This window comes from Bombina bombina, chromosome 4 (assembly GCF_027579735.1).
Source record: "Bombina bombina isolate aBomBom1 chromosome 4, aBomBom1.pri, whole genome shotgun sequence".
Classification (NCBI taxonomy): Eukaryota; Metazoa; Chordata; class Amphibia; order Anura; family Bombinatoridae; genus Bombina; species Bombina bombina.
This window is the reverse complement of record NC_069502.1, coordinates 1204321221-1204343549: the sequence shown is the minus strand read 5'-3', so window position 1 is coordinate 1204343549 and position 22329 is coordinate 1204321221.

The following is a 22329-nucleotide window of genomic DNA, read 5'->3' as shown; positions in this document are numbered from 1 at the left end:
CCTTACCAACTGTCTTTGATTAGCAATTAAGTAAATTTAGTGGACTCAGCTGACTGCCCTACCTGTATATATTTCAGACTAGTTAGGGGATGTGCATTGCACAGGGGTTTGTGCATTGGTAACAGGGCTGTGTACTTTTTAACAATAGCATATGTTCACATTTTCAAAGTGAACATTTTATAAGTGAGGCATTAATTTTTAAGAATTATACAAGAATTACACTCAATACTCTCCACACTGCTGGTTACTAACTATCAAACTGCCTACTGACATCTGCTAAGGAATGCTGAGTTAACCTACTGTCTCTTCTGCTTTCAGGTACGTGAACTCAGGCCCTGCACTGATATCTTGCTATAACCTGCATTTCTGTCATTTTACAACAAATCCCTCTTTTTGGTACGTGAACTCAGGCCCTGCACTGATATCTTGCTATAACCTGCATTTCTGTCATTTTACAACAAATCCCTCTTTTTGGTACGTGAACTCAGGCCCTGCACTGATATCTTGCTATAACCTGCATTTCTGTCATTTTACAACAAATCCCTCTTTTTGGTACGTGAACTCAGGCCCTGCACTGATATCTTGCTATAACCTGCATTTCTGTCATTTTACAACAAATCCCTCTTTTTGGTACGTGAACTCAGGCCCTGCACTGATATCTTGCTATAACCTGCATTTCTGTCATTTTACAACAAATCCCTCTTTTTGGTACGTGAACTCAGGCCCTGCACTGATATCTTGCTATAACCTGCATTTCTGTCATTTTACAACAAATCCCTCTTTTTGGTACGTGAACTCAGGCCCTGCACTGATATCTTGCTATTCCCTGCATTTCTGTCATTTTACAACAAATCCCTCTTTTTGGTACGTGAACTCAGGCCCTGCACTGATATCTTGCTATAACCTGCATTTCTGTCATTTTACAACAAATCCCTCTTTTTGGTACGTGAACTCAGGCCCTGCACTGATATCTTGCTATAACCTGCATTTCTGTCATTTTACAACAAATCCCTCTGTGTTTGAGCAATTGAATTTAGTCTGTTAAAAAAAAGTCCTGCATTTTTTGAAATGATTTTTCCCAATGTCTCAATTCTAATGTCTAGTTAATTGCCATGTGATGCTCACTCCTTATCAATACTTGCTATAACTCTAAAATTTATAGTTTTCTTATGTCACAGTTTTAACCCCCTCCAAATTTTATTGTCTGTTTACTTAACTCATCTCACCCTGACCAGACTCTAACATTCCAATTGGCCTTACCAACTGTCTTTGATTAGCAATTAAGTAAATTTAGTGGACTCAGCTGACTGCCCTACCTGTATATATTTCAGACTAGTTAGGGGATGTGCATTGCACAGGGGTTTGTGCATTGGTAACAGGGCTGTGTACTTTTTAACAATAGCATATGTTCACATTTTCAAAGTGAACATTTTATAAGTGAGGCATTAATTTTTAAGAATTATACAAGAATTGAACAAGGATTGGGCAAGGGGCAAGACACAAGGCAAGTACTCTTGTATTACTATGTTTTATGTATATCATTGTATCCTCTTGCAAGTGCTGCTGTAACACTGTGTCTTATGTGTTTACTTGGTTCCCACTTTCAGAATAATGCTCAATATCTTCATATTCCTTTTTGCTACCTCTTGTCTCTACAACAAACTACATTACTCAGTTACTCCTTCTCCCTCTCCACCTGCACTGTTCATTAGCCCATCTCTCTTATACTCGCCTTACTTTTGTACTCATGAACTCTACTTATTCCTAAATACTCTCTCTCCCCCCTGCACTTCAGTTAAACAACAGTCTCATTACTGCAAATCTGCTTCTCATCTCATGTCACTCTCCCTCTTGCTCATACTAGCTGCTGGCGACATCTCCCCTAATCCTGGTCCCTCACAACCTCCTAACCTTTCACATCCTTGTGTGCCTTTCAATAGACTTCAAAAAATAAACTCTGGTAACCTTAATCGCATTCCTCTTACATCTAAAACCCCCTCCCCCTTCATTTGTGCACTCTGGAACTCTCGCTCTGTTTGCAACAAGCTAACTTCTATCCATGATCTCTTTATCTCCCACTCTCTTAACCTTCTGGCTCTTACAGAAACCTGGCTCTCTGCTTCAGACACAGCATCCACTGCTGCACTGTCACATGGGGGTCTCCATTTCAGCCACACTCCTAGGTCTGGCAATAGACAAGGAGGTGGTGTCGGTATTTTACTTTCCTCTCGTTGCACCTTCCAACAAATACAGCCCTTCTCTTCACTCACATTTTCTTCATTTGAAGCACACATGATTCGGTTATTCTCTCCCCTCTCTATACGTGTTGCAGTCATATACCGCCCCCCTGGCTCCCCAACTCAATTTTTAGACCACTTTGCTGCCTGGCTTCCTTATTTCCTTTCCTCAGACACCCCTGCCCTCATTCTTGGCGACTTCAACATCCCCATTAACAATCCCACTGCCTCATCTGCTAAACAACTTCTGCAACTCACTTCCTCTTTCGGTCTCTCACAATGGACTGATTCTCCCACTCACAAAGACGGTCACTCCCTTGACCTGATCTTTAGCTATCGATGCACTCTCTCAAACTTCTCAAACTCCCCTTTTCCTCTTTCTGACCACCATCTCCTTACCTGCAACATATCATCCCTTCCTACAACTCTCCCACCTTCTACTCCTCACACCAAACTTCACAGAAGCATTAGGTCTTTAGATCAGCAACAACTTACTAATTCCCTTCAACCGCTCCTCTCATCCTTCTCCTCCTTTTCCTGCCCTGAACAATCTATCTGCCACTATAATTCCACCCTTATATCCGTCCTTGACGATCTCGCCCCTCTTACCACTGCTAGGAAATCACACACTCATCCCCAGCCCTGGCATACTCCTCTGACACGGTACCTACGCAGATGTTCCCGTACTGCTGAACGGCATTGGAGAAAATCACGGAGTTCAGCTGATTTTCTTCATTACAAATTCATCTTGAACTCCTACTACTCTGCCCTTAATCTCCACAAGCAACACTACTTCTCTACTCTTATCTCTAATCTTTCTTCAAATCCAAAACGTCTGTTCTCCACTTTCAATACTCTCCTCCGCCCTCCCCCACTTCCTAATACAACTTCTCTGTCAGCTCAAGACTTTGCCAGTCACTTCATTAACAAAATTGATTCCATCAGACATGAAATCAGCTCTCAACACAATTCCATTCTCTCCCCCCCTCAAATACTCTCACTCAACCACAACCCTCATAACCTGAAGCTTAGTTCATTCTCCCCTGTTACTGAGGACGAAGTTTCAGCACTTATACTGCTCTCTCACCTCACTACCTGTCCCCTTGACCCTATCCCCTCACAGCTGCTCCCCTCTCTCTCTGCTACCCTTACCCCTATGCTAACACACATTTTCAACCTCTCCCTCAGCACTGGTACATTTCCCTCATCATTGAAACATGCACTGGTCACACCTATCCTCAAAAAACCTTCCCTTGATCCTACCTCCCCATCCAACTACCGCCCAATTTCCCTCCTCCCTCTTGCTTCAAAGCTTCTCGAAAAACTAGTATATGCACGCCTATCCCATTTCCTTACGTTAAACTCCCTTCTTGACCCGCTGCAATCTGGATTTCGTCCCTATCACTCCACAGAGACAGCTATTGTTAAGGTCACCAACGACCTACTTACAGCTAAATCAAAAGGCCACTTCTCTCTGCTTATCCTCCTTGATCTGTCCGCAGCCTTTGACACTGTCAACCACCCTCTTTTGCTCCAAACCCTCCAATTCTTCGGCATCTGTGACACAGCCCTTTCGTGGCTCTCTTCCTACCTGTCAAACCGTACCTTCAGTGTAGCCTTCTCTGGGGCCTCCTCTGCCCCGTCACCCCTTTCTGTCGGAGTACCGCAAGGCTCTGTCCTCGGTCCCCTTCTCTTCTCAATCTATACGTCATCACTAGGTTCCCTTATTAAGTCCCACAGTTTCCAATATCATCTGTATGCCGATGACACCCAAATCTACTTCTCTGCACCAGAACTATCTCCTTCCTTGCTAACCCGTGTCACTAACTGTCTTTCTCACATCTCTTCCTGGATGTCCTCTCACTACCTCAAGCTAAATCTCTCCAAAACTGAGCTCCTCATTTTCCCCCCTTCTTCCAAAATCTCCACCCCCAATATCTCTATAACTGTCGACAACTCCATCATTACCCCTACCCCGCATGCCCGATGTCTCGGGGTCACATTTGACTCAGATCTTTCCTTCACTCCTCACATTCAGTCCTTGGCTACAGCCTGCCGCTTCCACCTTAAAAACATCTCTAAAATTAGACACTTCCTTACACAAGACACAACTAAGATTTTATTCCACTCTCTCATTATTTCCCGCCTTGATTACTGCAACTCTGTCCTCTCTGGTCTCCCCTCCTGCCGCCTAGCTCCTTTACAATCCATAATGAATGCCTCTGCCAGACTCATCTTCCTTACACGTCGCTCTTCATCTGCGGCGCCTCTCTGCCAATCCCTTCACTGGCTTCCTCTTGCCTCTAGGATCAAACACAAAACTCTCACTCTTACATACAAAGCCCTCAACTGCACTGCTCCCCGCTACATCTCAGACCTTGTCTCCAGATACTCTCCCTCCCGTCCCCTTCGCTCTGCTCACGACCTCCTACTCTCCTCCTCTCTTGTCACCTCATCACACTCCCGTTTACAGGACTTCTCCAGACTGGCTCCCATCTTATGGAACTCTCTGCCTCGCTCCACAAGACTCTCTTCTAGTTTTAAAAGCTTCAAGTGCTCCCTAAAGACTCTACTGTTCAGGGACGCATACAACCTACGCTAACCTTTCCTAATACCAGCTCCTCTCCTCCACTGCAATCCCCTGAACCCTCTTAGCATGTAAGCCTAAAAGTCCAGCTGTCTGTAGATCACCTTCTTAAGAGCTGACTACAACAGTGCAACTCTTGGCAGGGCCCTCTACCCTATAATTGTTTTGTTGTACTCCCCCTTTGTTTATAGCGCTGCGGAATCTGTTGGCGCTCTACAAATAACCGATAATAATAATAATAATAATACACACACACACATTATATATATATATATATACACACACACACATTTTTATATATATATATATATATATATATATATACACACACACACATTATATATATATATATATATATATATATATATACACACACACACACATTATATATATATATATATATATATATATATATACACACACACACACAAGTTGTACACACACACACACACACACACACATTTATATATATATCTAAAGACCGCTGCTCCATAACCCTGTCCTCCTGCTCTGACAAGACTAACAGAAATCGCCACAATACAACCCGATCGAGTACGATCGGGTTGATTAACACCTCCCTGTCTGCAGGGGGTGGCGTTGCACCAGCAGCTCTTGTGAGCTGCTGTTGCAATGCTGAATACGGAGAGCGTATTGCTCTCCGCATTCAGCGATGTCTGTCAGACCTGATCCGCACTGTCGGATCAGGTCCGACAGACATATGATAATTCGGCCTCTTTGTGTGTATATGTGTGTATGTATATTTAGAGAGATAGATAAATAGATAGATAGATAAATAGATAGATAGATAGATATAAAGTCAGGAACAAAAAGTTAACAGACAGGAATATACTGTATATATTCATTATATTATTATTTTTCTTCTCTGTGTACTGCAGATTACATTGAGTGGTAAAATACTATTAACAACATTCAGAATGCACCAACAAACAGTATCAGGTATATCCGGATTTCCTCAGAAAATAATAGCAGAATTACTATATTAATAAATATGTATATTTTGTTTCTCCAGTTACCCCCAGGTTGGCAGCTAGCAAACTTTGATAAGCAGAAACAATTTATGCTATAAAAATCCTGGGAGTCATGCCATGTCTAGACATATTAAAATAAAAGACATGCCTCCTAAAAATAAGGAAACGCAGTGAAACTGTGATTAAATAAATAATGCATCACGTCTGGTGGTAAAGATACATTTTATTTATTTTAATGCAAATAAAGAAATGCAAAAGAGGGCTTGTTTAGTTAGAGAGACAGAAGAGAACATACACAGAATGAAAAAGAAAGTTAAAAAAACAAAAAAGAAAAGCACAATAAGAATTACCAATCTTTGTTATGTGTCTTACACAGTCTTGTTTTATATTCAGTTCTCTGCATAAATAGAGAGACTGGGAAATATGTCATATTATCCAAGAAACCAACTCCACACTTTGTCATTGGTGGCAAAGACGAGGTTTCCTAACCAGCACATAGACAGCCATTTGCACAGACTGCTCCCTCCAGCACTATATGCTTCTTGCCAAATATAAATAATAAAAATTAATTTGTCAAACCTCTTGTATGCAGCACAGCCATTAGAATAGCATAAGCTGCCGGAAATAATGATTCCCGAGTTAAGCTGTCTGTGATTCCTCATTCTCTCCTGAGTTTGGGAGGCTAACGGAGTGAGAAAAACTTTCTTTAATGGTACATGATGTGGAAAAAAATATAAGGTGAGATGATATCATTTTTTTTATTCAAAACATTATTACTTCTAATAAATATATGTTGCATGAGCGATATTGGGTTTTTGAGGCTGTTTGCACAAAAGTTAAATTCCGCCTGTATTACAAGTTGAAAGTAAATGCGAACGCATGAGCGCAATTGCAATTTACCCTAGAATGATTATCGTGACCTCAGAGCTCTGGTTTATTGTTACACGAGTCAAAGAAGTGCCGCAAAACACATAAAAATTACATTTAACAGTATAGTTACACTCATAATAACACTATCTAATACAAATTGTTTTTAAAAAATTGCATAAACAAGTTATAAGGGCCCAAAAATATGAGTTTAAAAAAAGAGAAAATGTGAAATGTAACAATGCTACTGGGAGAATTTCAGCATGTTCTATATAAGCCTATGGAGGTATAAAACTTGTTCAACTTGTAATATGTGCACAATTTAAATGGAGTGTAAATGATAATGAAAAGCCTTGAAAAACCGCGAGCGCCCTACTTGTAATCTAGCCCTAAGTCCGTAAACGTGACTTGTTAAGAGAGTTTTATCACAAGGGTCATATTAATCATAAGTAGCACTGATGATAATGGTTGTTAAGACATAACTTTTAATAGATACCTTAATAAAATTACAAAGGTAATCCGCATTAGGATACTTTGTTTTCCAACACACATATATGGAAAAAGGAACAATTAAAAACACATTACCAAGGCACAGTACAAAGTATGTCTATACTGCTATTAATGGAAAACCTTGTTGAGAGATAATTAAACAGTACATTTAGATAACACAATCTCTGCCTCTAAACTTTGACTAAGCTCCTTCAATCCGGGAGCTGAATTACATTTATCTCACTCGAAGGTTTAGCAAAAGTGCTCAATAAGTCATACGAAAGATGCCTGGGTAAGAGATAAAAAATTTTGAGAGATCAACACCTATCGACTCTGTAATGTATACAGCCCAAATAACCTTGACTTTAACTTTTGGTCAACTCTACAATCACTCCTTACCCTGCATAGTGACATACCCTTAATTGTGGGGGATAACTTTAATTTAGCACAGGCTTACCCTATGGACAAATTTTCTGACCAATCCCAGTCAGTTGTAGCACGACAGAACATCTCTAGCTATAATAAAGAAACACAACTTATAGCAGTGTTCAGAGACGGACTAGGGGGTATATTTAACAATGTGCGAGTGGACATGATACAAAGTAGCGTACCATGTCCGCTGAACATCGATAAATGCCGACAGCATATGCTGTCGGCATTTATCATTGCACCAGCAGTTCTTGTGAACTGCTGGTGCAATGCTACCCCCTGTAAATTTGCAGCCAATCGGCCGCTAGCAGGAGGTGTCAATCAATCCGATCATATTTGATCGGGTTGATTTCTGTCCGCAGCCTCAGAGCATGCGGAGAAGTTATGGAGCAGTGGTCTTTAGAACACTGCTTCATAACTTCTGTTTCTGGCAAGCCTTCAGCCTTTTACGGAGCTTGATAAATATGCCCCTACGTCTTTTAGACCTGTGGAGAGCACATCACCCGGATCAAAAGGATTACACATGGATCTCCAAATTCCACCACACTCTTTCCCACATAGATTATTCCCTCACTTCACCCCACTTAACCCAACATGTATTGAATTCATCCATACTACAAATTACTTTATCAGATCACGCCCCTATTAGAGTAACTCTGCAACCACATATCTCAAAATCACCCCAAAAGACATGGAGGTTCCCTACTTACCCATACAATAAGGTAGCAGATCCTGAACTTTCTATAGCTGATGCCTCCACTTACACAGGGAACTGATTTGTTCTTTCTGCCTTTCCTGGCCCTACTCTCTCTGATGGAAGCTATCCCCAAGGCAAGCTGCCCACGACCAGCCCTGGTCCACCGAGCAAATGCCCAGTGTTCAGTCCACGCCTGCACCACTAACATAAGATACATTTTGGGAGTTAAATCTGTGTTACGTATATCAATCAGTTTGAACATAAAATTATTAGTACATTTAATTGTAGCTTTCAACATCTTGACAAAACATTGTTTTTATTTTTGCATGCGTCGGTTAGTGCACCACTAGTAATCTATCCTTTAGTGTCTCCTAAGTAGTCATAGTGGGTTGATGGCTTTGTGACCTGTACCATTGGCCAAAGTCTATGTAGGTTTTTCAACTATTTCTCTTATGATTGCACAAGTTGTATGTACATAAAATCAGTGAGAAATATGAAGTTTGTTAAAAATGTAATGATTTTTTTAAAATATGATCACATATGACATACATCTGACTGCCAAATGGTGGCATAAAATATATAACAAAATGTGCCTAGATCAATACTTTGGGTTATCTACTTTAATATATATATATCTCTGCAAATAACTTAATACACACCAGAGAGATTTACTTACAATAATAAGCCTGACTTAAAGATATGGAATAAATAAGACCTTTATCTGGCAAATGAAATTATTTAGCATTAATGTGACTAGCTAATACTACACAGGACTCTGGATATAAGCTTAAAATACAAAGTGCCCTTTTAAAATTACTAACTTCAAATTAAACTGTAGCAACAATGAATGTATTTGCTTTAAAATATTAAATTATAGTCACTGTCATATGTTACCACATAACCAAATATTCAGTTTCCAGAATTTCTTGTGGGTTATCTAAGAAAGATTTATCCACTATGTTTAAAGGTACAGGCCTCAAAATTGTTAATCTTCCTTTGTTCAAGAAAGTGTTCAAAAATGGCAGAGAATGTACTTGGCACAAAGCCTGTGTATTTTCCTCTCCAAAACTTCTTTGAGTCTGTCTCTCCTTTGTCTACTGTGTGTGGCAACCTTTTCCGATAAACCACCTCCTTCTTCAATAGCAATATTTTAGCCTTAATTGCAAGCATATCCATATAATCATTTAAATCACCCGCAATATTACACCTCTTTTTAATGTGGCCTATAATGTCTATCTTAAGGAGATCACCCTTAGTGAGGGGTAATTTTGGGGAACATATTGTTGTGAACCTAAAATTTTCGGTTCGCGAACCGCAGACTCGAACTTCCGGTATTGTTCGCGAACCGCGCGAAACGCGCGAACCGCCATTGAATTCAATAGGCAGGCGAACTTTAAAACCTACAAGGACTCTTTCTGGCCACAATAGTGATGGAAACGTTGTTTCAAGGGTCCTAACACCTGGACTGTTGCATGCTGGAGGGGGATCCCTGGCAAAACTCCCATGGAAAATTACACAGTTGATGCAGAGTCTGGTTTTAAGCCATAATGGGTCTAAATCAACTAACATTCCCAAAGTGGCTGTCTCAAAACATCCCGGACAGAAGATAGATTGATAGTGATAGATAGGATAGATAGATATACATAGATTGATAGTTAGATAGAATCGATAGAAGAGAAATAGATATATTTGTTAGATATATAATTATCCTAATAAATTCTAATAATCAAACATGCGTTCTTGGACCCAACTAGCTTGTGTCAATTAGTACTTTTCTTAGCACTTTAATCCCTGTCCCCCCCCCCCCTATCGTGGGAGTTCTATATGGCCTGCCAGATTACCCTGAAAAATTATAATAATAAGACATGTGGTCTGCTACCTATTTTAACGAGGTTGTGTTTTAAGTACTACCATTCTTAGCACTTTAATCTCTGTAACTCCTCCTATTTGGTGAGGTCTATATGGCCTGGATGATTACCCATACAAAATATAATAATAAGACATCTGCTCTTGGTCTGCGACCCATGGTAACTATGTTGTGTTAATTAGTAATGTCCTTCGCATTTTAATAGCTGTTACTCATACTCACCCTATCGGTGGAGGTCTATATGGCCTGCATGATTACCCTTACAAAATATAACAACCAAACATATGTTCTGGGACCCATGGTAAGTAGGTTGTGTTATGTAGTACTGTTCTTTGCATTTTCATACCTGTTACAACACCAAATGGTGGCAGGTCTATCTGTCCTTCATGATTAGCTGCACCCAAACCCAAAAAAAAGCCGAGTGGTCTTAGACTAACACCCATGGCTAACTCTGTTGTTTCAATTAGTACTATTCTTAGCACTTTCATCCCTGTTACGGGCGGTCTACATGGCCATCATGATTAGCCGAACAAAATACTACAATCCAACCTTTGCTCAGTCTTCATAGGCCCTTCATTGTCTGTATTTTGATAGTACAGTTCTTATTATTTTTATAGCTGATACAACACCGAATGTTGTCAGCTCTATATGGCCTGCAGGATTAGCTGCACCCAATACAAAAATAAATCCAAGCGGTCTTGGATTAACACCCATGGCTAACTCTGTTGTTTCAAGTAGTACTATTCTTAGCACTTTAATCTCATCATCCCTGTTACTTCCAGGACTCTCGGTGGTGGTGGTCTACATGGCCATCATGATTAGCCTAACCAAATACTACAATCCAACCTTGGCTCAGTCTTCCTAAGGCCCTTCATTGGCTGTATTTTGCTAGTACTGTTCTTATTACTATGGTGGTCTACATGGCCATCATGATTAGCCTAACCAAATACTACAATCCAACCTTGACTCAGTCTTCCTAAGGCCCTTCATTGGCTGTATTTTGTTAGTACTGTTCTTATTAGTTTAATAGCTGATACGACACCGAATGTTGTCAGCTCTATATGGCCTGCATGAATAGCCGCACCCAAAGCCAAAAAAAAGCCAAACGGTTTTGCACTAACACCCATGGCTAACTCTGTTGTTTCAAGTTCTACTATTCTTAGCTCTTTCATCTCATCATCCCTGTTACTTCCAGGACTCTCGGTGGTGGTGGTCTACATGGCCATCATGATTAGCCTAACCAAATACTACAATCCAACCTTGGCTCAGTCTTCCTAAGGCCCTTCATTGGCTGTATTTTGCTAGTACTGTTCTTATTAATATGGTGGTCTACATGGCCATCATGATTAGCCTAACCAAAAAGTGCAATTCAAAGGCATGAGCAAACTGAGGGTTAAGATCAACACTAAAAAATTTTTTTATTTAAATTAATAACTATACTGTCTGACTGTGACAACAATTATGATTGGTGTAAATAGTTGGCTAGACGGCCTGGCACAAAAGGCTGGCAGTGGCAGGCAGGAGGTAAATGAAATTCAATGGCCCTAGGAGACTGAATATTTGCAGTCCAAAAAAATATGTTTTTTTTATTTTTTATTACTGTTACAAGAATTGTGATTGGTGCCACTAATTGGCTACTTGGGCCTGGCAGACAGGCTGGCAGATATGAGTCGTGGATGGTAGGTAGGGCAGTAATTTAACACAGTATGCTGTGTAAGTGACAAAAACACAGGACTGAGAGAAAATTAAGTTACATTACACTAGCAAAATATTTTAAAATTTTAGATTTTAATATTAAAATTATGTTAAGAAGTGCAATGCACATATGACTCTATGAGTGGTCGCACTGGCTGGCTGCTACGTAGGGCAGCAATTATAACAACAGTATGCTGTGTAAGTCAGATAGACAGTTAGACACAGGCCTGATAGAAAATACAATTAGATTACACTAGCATAATGATTTAAAGACTTTTTTTTTGGAAATTTTAAGAAAAAGGTTAAGCACATACATATGAGTTGTGGCTGATAGCCTTGGAAAGGCAGCTATTAAAAACAGTAGGCTATGTATGTCGGATACACACACGCCTGATAGAAAATACTATTAGATTACACTAGAAAAATGATTGAAATTATTTTTTTTTGGGGGGGGGGATTAAAAAAAGGTTAAACACATATGAGTCATGGCTCATAGACTAGGGAGGGCAGCAAGTAAACACAGTAGGCTCTCTATGTCAGCAAAACACACAGGCCGGATAGAAAATTAGATTTGATTACACTAGCAAACAAATTTAAACTTTTTTTTTTTTTATATTAAAATTAAGGTGAAAGAAAAATAGATATGAGTGCTGGGTGGCTGCCTGGCACAGACCAATTAACCAAAAGACTGAAAAAAAAAGAGGTATATTAATGCTGAGTGAGCCTGACAGACACAGGCATGATAGTAAATGTAATTAGATTACACTAGAAAAATATTTTTTTGTGTTTTTTTTTTTTAAATTAAAAATAATGTTATTAACGGATATTAACACTGCTGGCTGCTGGCTGGCACAGAGCAATGAACCAGAGTATATGCTGTGTGACACTGGCCTGATAGAAAATGAAAAAAAATTACACTAGAAAAATAATTATATTTTTGGGTTAGTTAAATTTAAATTAATGTTGTTAGGGAGATATCAGTGGTGGCAGTAGTCACAGAATATGCTGTGAGCCTTAAACACACAGCTGAAAGCCAGGCAAATGCTAATAAAAAAAAAAAAAAAAAGGCACGAAATATAGCCCTAAAAAGGGCTTTTTGGGGTGCTGTGCTTGCAGCAGAGATGAGTGGAGTCCTTCTGGACTGTAAATACACTAGCCTAGCTATGTTTTTCCTATTAATGTCAGGAGCAAAAACACAACACGTCCTCTCATTAAAAAAGCAAGGTCGTTATGAGTCTAAAATGGCGGATTCTGAGTAGCTGGGAGTGTCTGTGAGGGAGTGTCTGATGTTGATTGGCTCTAATGTGTCAGGCGGCTGTGACATAAAGGGTCAAAGTTTCCACAATGATGACACATAGGGGCGGATCGCCATGTGTTCGCCCACAAACGCGAACGCGAACAACCTATGTTCGCTGTGAACCGTTCGCGGGCGAACAGTTCGGGACATCACTACATATTTCATATAGATTCAGTTGATTCACTTCTAGTAACAGACATTATTATTTTGGCTTAGTATTTGGTTAAATTTAAAACGCTAATACAATTTTGACAATTTTATCATCTCTATTTACTACAAATATATATTATATCACTATGATAAAAATAATAATCTTCTAGTGATGCCTCCAGATATGGCGTGTTTAGCCAACTCTCCAAGCAGCAGCAGATGGACAGCAATTTGGATCTCCCGTGAAGAGATAGCGGAGCGCTTGTTGTAGTGAGCCAGGCGGGAGGCTTTCTCTGCGATTCCCTGTCAATCTGCAAACTATTCACTGCACTCTGGTGTTTTTCCTCTCCTGTAACTCTCTTTTGGCACGTGTATATATATATTGAGCAAATTATTTTAGGTTGTTAATTTAGTCCTGCATTTGTTGTACTGTTATCCAATGTCTTACTAATAATATTAAGAAACAAGGCAAGTACTGTTATCCAATGTCTTACTAATAATATTAAGAAACAAGGCAAGTACTTTTGTAACATTACGTTCTATGTATCTCATTGTTTCCTTATGCAATAGGTGCTGTAATACTGTGTCTTATGTGTTTAATTGGTTCCCACTTTTGTAAAAATGCTCAAAATATTCATACTCCTTTTTGCTACCTCATGTCTCTATAACAAACTACATTATTCAATTACTCCTTCTCCCTCTCCACCTGCACTGTTCATTAGCCCATCTCTCTTGAATTCACCATACTTTTGTACTCATGAACTTTACCTATTCCTAAACACTCTTTCTCGCCCTTGCACCTTGTTTCAAAAACAGTTTCATTACTGTAAATTTGTATATCATCTCATGTCACTCTCCCTCTTGCTTTTACTAACTGCTGGGGACATCTCCCCTAATCCTGGTCCCCAACAACTGCCTAGTCATGCACATCCATGTGTACCGTCCCATAGACTCTGAAAAATAAACTCCGACAACCTTACTCACATTTCTCTTGCATCTAAAACCACTACCCCTTTCACTTGTGCACTCTGGAACTCTTGCTCTGTTGGCAACAAGCTCACTTCTATACATGACCTCTTTATCTCCGGCTCCCTTAACCTTCTGGCCCTAACAGAAACCTGGCTCTCTCCCCTAGATACAGCATCCACTGCTGCTCTGTCACATGGGGGTCTCCACTTAAGCCACACTCCTAGGTCTGGTAATAGACAATGAGGTGTAGGTATCTTAATTTCTTCTCATTACAACTTTAAACAAATACAACGCATCTCTTCCCTCACATTTTCCTCATTTGAAACCCACATGATTCGCTTATTCTCTCCCCTCTCTATACGTGTTTCAGTCATATACCAGCCCCCTGGCTCCTCAACTCAATTTCTAGATCACTTGGCTGCCTGGCTACCTTATTTAATTTCCTCAGACACCCCTGCCCTCATTCTTGGCGACTTCAACATCCCTCTCGACAATCCCACTACCTCCTCTGCAAAACAACTTCTGCAACTAACTTCCTATTTTGGTTTGTCACAATGGACTGATTCTTCCACACTCAAAGATGGTCGCTCCCTTGACCTGATCTTTAGCTATCAATGCACCCTCATACTTCACAAACTCCCTTTTTCCTCTTTCTGACCACCATCTCCTCACTTGCAACATATCATCCCTCCCTACAATTCTCCCTCCTCCTACTCCTCACACCAAACTTCACAGAAGCATTATGTCATTAGATAAGCAACAGTTTGCTAATTCCCTCAAATCTCTCCTCTCATCCTTCTCCTCCTTTTCCTGTCCTGACCATGTATTTCACACCTACCCCTATCCAGCAAACCAGCCCACCCACCTTCCTGCTGTATTTAATGCTGCTCCCAGCACCATTGAAGTAAGTTCTTTCTCCCTCCTCCCTATGTATTTTTGTTGTATTTTACTGTATCCTGCTTGCTCTGTTTTTATTTCACAGCTACCTCTATCCAGCTAACCAGCCCGTCCACCTTCCTGCTGTATTTAATGCTGCTCCCAGCACCATTGAAGTAAGTTCTCTCTCCCTCATCCCTATGTATTTTTGTTGTATTTTACTGTATCCTGCTTGCTCTGTATTTATTTCACACCTACCCCTATCCAGCTCACCAGCCCGCCCACCTTCCTGCTGTATTTAATGCTGCTCCCAGCACCATTGAAGTAAGGTCTCTCTCCCTCCTCCCTATGTATTTTTGTTGTATTTTACTGTATCCTGCTTGCTCTGTTTTTATTCCATACCTACCCCTATCCAGCTAACCAGCCCGCCTACCTTCCTGCTCTATTTAATGCGGCTCCCTGCATGACCACACAGTGGATGAGCGCAGTGGGCGTGCCGCTGCCTCCAGCACCCTCCACACGCTCAACACCGGTAGATCATCCGCCTGCTACCACGCATCCCTGACCAACACCTTTGGACCTTTTACCCACAACTGCTCCTTCCCCTCCCTCCGGACCACAACCCAACCAACTAACCCACCCAAAAACAGCTGCAATTACCTCAACTGCATCCTCCTCAACAACCACTCCATCCACAAGCACGCCCTCGAAATCTGGATCCTGCTTGACTCCACCTCCCCAGACATCGCCTTCCTCACCAAGACCTGGCTAAACCCCATATCAGTGCTGGACATAGTCACTGCAATACCCAAAAGCTACACGATCTGCCACAAAGACCGCAGCAACCGACCTGGAGGAGGCACCACAATCATCCACCAACACACCATCCAAGTCGCAACCAGCCCTGACGACCACTCACCAGGCCTAGAACACCTACACTTCAAGATCCAGGTCAACCCCAACACCACCCTCCATGGCACCCTATTTTACAGACCTCCTGGACCTTGTCCCGCATTCTGCGACTCCATCACCGACCACATCGCACCCCATGCCCTCGCCTCAATGGAATACATCCTCCTTGGTGACCTCAACTTCCATCTTGATAACCCTAATTATCACAACACCTCCACCCTCCTGGAAAACCTCAGAACCATCGGACTGAAGCAACTAGTAAACTACCCAACCCACGCAGCCAGCCACACCCTTGACATGATCTTCTCCTCAGGCAACCACATCTCAGTCAATTAAATCATGGAACTCCTCTGGACTGACCACCACTGCATACACTTCTCCTTCAACAAACCAACCACCCACCTCCGACAGTACCACCCGCCCCGCAGAAACTGGAACAACATCACCCAAGACCAACTACACCGCACCCTAAACAAACCCTCCCCACATACCTTCACAGATGCCAACTCCTCCACCCGCAACTTCCACCTCTGGATTACAGACTGCTCCAATACCCTCGCCCCCCTCAAAAAACGTCCAGCCGCCAAACCACCAACAAGGCCAGCTGGTTCACCCCGGCCCTTCAGGATTACAAACACCACTGCAAACGATTGGAAAGAACCTGGAGATCCAGCAAGACCCTTCTGCCTTTAATGAAACAATCACCACCCACCACCTCATAAAAACTGCTCACCACCTCATAAAAACCGCCAAAAAAACAGCCATCCAAGACAGAATCAACGCACACAACAGCAAGGAGTTGTTCTCAGTCATCAAGGAATTCTCTAAACCCAACAGCCACACCATCAACATCCAACCTCCCAAGACCTCTGCAATACCGTCGCTGCACACTTCCACTGCAAGATCCTTGACATCTATGACAGTTTCACACCTCATAACTCAACCTCCATCACCCACTCCCCTACACCCAATGACTCCCCTCCAAAATTTGCCCCCTCACACCACACAGGGACTATCTGGAGCCCCCTCACCACAGAGGACACCCTCAGAATCATGAAATCCATCCACTCCAGCGCACCCTCAGACCCATGCCCCCATCACATATTCAACAAAGCAAGCAACACCATCACACCTGAACTCCGCCACACCATCAACTGCTCCATCAAAACTGGCACCTTCCTGGATGTCTGGAAGCATGCAGAACTTAAACCGCTGCTGAAGAAACCCTCGGCAGACCCCACGGACCCGAATAACTACCGCCCCATCTCTCTACTCCCCTTTCCGGACAAAGTCATAGAGAAGTCCATCAACTCGCAACGTATTGACCACATTGAGGCCAACCACACCCTGGACCACTCCCAATCTGGTTTCAGATGCAACCAAAGCACTAAGACCACCCTCCTCACCACCACAGATGACATCGGCGACATGCTCGACCGAGGAGAAACCGCCGCCCTCATCCTCCTAGACCTCTCAGCAGCCTTTGACACTGTCGACCACAACACCCTCTGCACCCACCTACACAACGCCGGCATACGATGCAAATCCCTGGAATGGATCACCTCCTTTCTCATGGGCAGGACCCAGAAAGTCAGACTCCTGCTCTTCTCCTCCAAACCCAAACCAGTCACACAGTGGTGTACCACAAGGCTCTTGGCTGAGCCCCACCCTCTTCAACATCTACATGGCCCCTCTCACAGCCATCGTCTGATGCCACAACTTCAACATTGTCTCTTACGCTGATGACACCCAGTTAATCATCTCACTCATCCGAAATCCCACCACCACCAAAAAGAACATCCACAAAGGCCTGACAGCAGTTGCCACCTGGATGAATGACAACCAGCTCAAACTGAACACAGACAAAACCGACGTCCTCCTCCTCAGACCCAATAAATCCACATGGGATGACTCCTGGTGGCCCACAGCCCTCGGTCACCCTCCAACCCCAACCGACCATGCAAGAAATCTAGGCTTCATCCTGGACTCATCACTGTCCATGAACAGACAAATCAATGCCATCACCTCAACATGCTTCCACATCCTCCACCTGCTACAAAAAAATTTCAAGTGGATCCCTACTGAAACCAGGAAAACAGTCACCCATGTCCTTGTCAGCAGCCAGTTGGACTACGGCAACACACTTTACACCGGCTCCACCATCAAACTCCAAAAGAGACTCCAATGTATCCAGAATGCCTTAGCCAGACTCATCCTCGACATCCCTCTCCAATGCCACATCACCGAACACCTAAGGAACCTTCACTGGCTCCCCATCAACAAGAGAATCACCTTCAAGCTCCTTACCCACACATTCAAGGCCCTACACAACATCGAACCCAAATACATAAACCTCAGCAAATCCACAGCGGGCAGAAGATCCTTCTCCCACATAGCAGCAAAGACATGAACACCCTCCCACTGCACCTCAGACAATCCACCTCCCTTACAAAGTTCAGAAAGGACCTCAAAACCTGGCTCTTCGACTGAAAGCCCATCCCCTCCCCCCTCCCCCTCTCCTCCTATCTGCTTTCCCTTACCGACTTGAGACCCTCACAGGTGATTAGTTTGCGCTCTATAAGTACCCAATAGATAGATAGATCCCATTTCCTTACATTAAACTCCCTCCTTGACCCACTCCAATCTGGATTTTGTCCACATCACTCCACAGAGACAGCAATCATTAAGGTTACCAATGACCTACTTACAGCAAAATCAAAAGACCACTTCTCTCTGCTTATCCTCCTTGATCTGTCCGCAACCTTTGATACTGTTGACCACCCTCTTTTACTCCAATCCCTCTAATCCTTCGGCATCTGTGACACAGCCCTTTCATGGTTCTCTTCCTACCTGTCAAACCGTATCTTTAGTGTAGTCTTCTCTGCGGCCTCCTCTACCCCGTCACCCCAGTCCTCTGTCCCCTTCTCTTCTCAATTTACACGTCATCATTAGGTTCCCTAATAAAGTCCCACGGTTTCCAATATCATTTGTATGCCAGCGACACCCAATTCTACTTCTCTGCACCAGACCTATCTCCTTCCTTGCTACCCGTGTCACTAACAGTCTTGCTCACATCTCTTCCTGGATGTCCTCTAACTACCTTAAGCTAAATCTCTCCAAAACTGAGCTCCTTATTTTCCCCCCTTCTTCCTAAATCTCCACCTCCAATCTCTCTATAACTGTTGACAACTCCATCAATACCCCTACCCCACATGCACGATGTCTAAGGGTCACATTTGATCTTTCTTTCACTCCTCACATTCAATCCTTGGCTGAAGCCTGCTGCTTCCACCTTAAAAACATCTCTAAAATTAGACATTTTCTTACACAAGACACAACTAAGATTTTAATCCACTCTCTCATCCTTCCCGCCTTGATTATTGCAACTCTGTCCTCTCTGGTCTCCCCAGCCGCCGCATAGCTCCTTTACAATCCATAATAAAGGCCTCTGCCAGGCTCATCTTCCTTACACGTCGCTCTTCATCTGCTGCACCTTTCTGCCAATCCCTTTACTGGCTTCCTATTGTCTCTATGATTAAACACAAAATTCTCGCTCTGGCATACAAAGCCCTCAACTGCACTGCTCCACCCTATATCTCAGACCTTGTCTCTAGATACTCTCCCTCCCATCCCCTTCGCTCTGCTCATGACCTCCTACTCTCCTCCTCTCTTGTTACCTCATCACACTCCCATTTACAGGACTTCTCCAGACTGGCTCCCATCTTGTGGAACTCTCTGCCTTGCTCCACAAGACTCTCCTCTAGTTTTGAAAGCTTCAAGTGCTCCCTAAAGACTCTACCGTTCAGGGATGCATACAATCTACTCTAATCTTTCTTTATACCAGTTCCTCTCCTCCATTGTTATACCCTGAACCCCCTTAGCATGTATGCCTAAGAGTCCAGCTGTTTGTAGATCACCTTCTTAAGAGCTGACTAGATCTGACTACAACAGTGCGACTCTTGGCAAGGCCCTCTACCCATTTGATCCCTATAATTGTTTTGTTGTACTCTGCCTTTGTTTATAGTGCTGCAGAATCTGTTGGAACTCTACAAATAACCTATAATAATAATAATAATAATAATAATAATATATATATATATATATATATATATATATATATATATATATATATATATATATAGTAGCTCACAAAATTGAGTACACCCCTCATATTTTTTTAAAATATTTTATTATAACTTTTCATGTGACAACACTGAAGAAATGACACTTTGCTACAATTTAAAGTAGTGAGTGTACAGCCTGTATAAAAGTGTAAATTTGCTGTCCCCTCAAAATAACTCAACACACAGCCATTAATGTCTAAACCATTGGCAACAAAAGTGAGTACACCCCTAAGTGGAAATGTCCAAATTGGGCCCAATTAGCCATGTTCCCTCCCCGGTGTCATGTGACTTGTTAATGTTACAAGGTCTCAGGTGCTAATAAGGAGTAGGTGTGCTAAATTTGATGTTATCGCTCTCACACTTTCTCATACTGGTCACTGGAAGTTCAACATGGCACCTCATGGCAAAGAACTCTCTGAGGATCTGAAAAAAAAAATTGTTGCTCTACATAAAGATGGTGTAGGCTATAAGAAGATTGCCAAGACCCTGCTGCACGGTGGATAAGACAATACAGTGGTTTTACAAGACAGGTTTCACTCAGAACAGGCCTCGCCATGGTTGACCAAAGAAGCTGAGTGCACATGCTCAGTGTCATATCCAGAGGATGTCTTTGGGAAATATACGTATGAGTGCTGCCAGCATTGCTGCAGAAGTTGAAGAGGTGGGGGGTCAGCCTGTCAGTGCTCAGACCATACGCCGCACATTTCATCAAATTGGTCTGCATGGCTGTCATCACAGAATGAAGCCTCTTCTAAAGATGATGCATAAGAAAGCCCTCAAACAGTTTGCTGAAGACAAGCAGACTAGGGACATGGATTACTGCCACTGGAACCATGTCCTGTGATCCGATAAGACCAAGATAAACTTATTTGGTTCAGATGGTGTCAAGCACGTGTGGCGTCAACCAGGTTAGGAGTACAAATACATGTGTGTCTTGCCTACAGTCAAGCATGGTGGTGGAAGTGTCATGGTCTGGGCCTGCATGAGTGCTGAAGGCACGGGGAAGCTACAGTTCCTTGAGGGAACCATGAATGCCAACATGTACTGTGACATACTGAAGCAGAGCATGATCCCCTCCCTTTAGGGACTGGGCCGTAGGGCAGTATTCCAACATGATAACGACCCCAAACACACCTCCAAGACGACCACTGCCTTGCTAAAGAAGCTGAGGTTAAAGGTGATGGACTGGCCAAGCATGTCTCCAGACCTAAACCCTATTGAGCATCTGTGGGGCATCCTCAAACGGAAAGGGGGGAGCACAAGGTCTCTAACATTCACCAGCTCTGTGATGTTGTCATGAAGGAGTGGAAGAGGACTCCAGTGGCAACCTGTGAAGCTCTGGTGAACTCCATGCCCAAGAGGGTTAAGGCAGTGCTGTAAAATAATGGTGGCCACACAAAATATTGACACTTTGGACCCAATTTGGATGTTACCACTTAGGGTGTACTCACTTTTGTTGCCAACGGTTTAGACATTAGTGACTGTGTGTTATTTTGAGGGGACAGCAAATTGACACTGCTATACAGGCTGTACACTCACTACTTTACATTGTAGCAAAGTATAATTTCTTCAGTATATAATAAAATATTTAAAAAAAGTGTTTTGTGAGATACTGTATATATATATATATATATATATATATATATATATATATATATATATATATATATATATATAGCTTTTTTGGAGTGCTATTTAGCACCCAGGGCTGGATGTTACTGAGTCACAGGATGTGTACCTGATCCGGTCTTGGAGTGCAGTTCCCTTCCATGTTTTGTATTTTCTATGGGTGATTACAGCCACCTGTGCACCCCTTCTTTGTTCTCAGTTTGTTTAGCTTTGTGAGCTCGCATGATGGTGTGCCTGTGTTAGGGACTCAGGCTAAGGAAAGGACCTTGACGTGGTGCCTGAGCTTTCCCATTTGGCCAGATGCGGTGACTAACCTTTCCAGTTGTGATTTTATCTTAGCTGTGAGCTAGCTGGTGAGTGCTGGGTGTTTCTATGTGTTGTATAACTTTTTATTTGTAATCTCCCTTGGTTCTTGCACCCATTCCGGACTGGGGTTAACTGCCTGTGGCTCTGGTGACATCAAAGCTTTTTTGGAGTGCTATTTAGCACCCAGGGCTGGATGTTACTGAGTCACA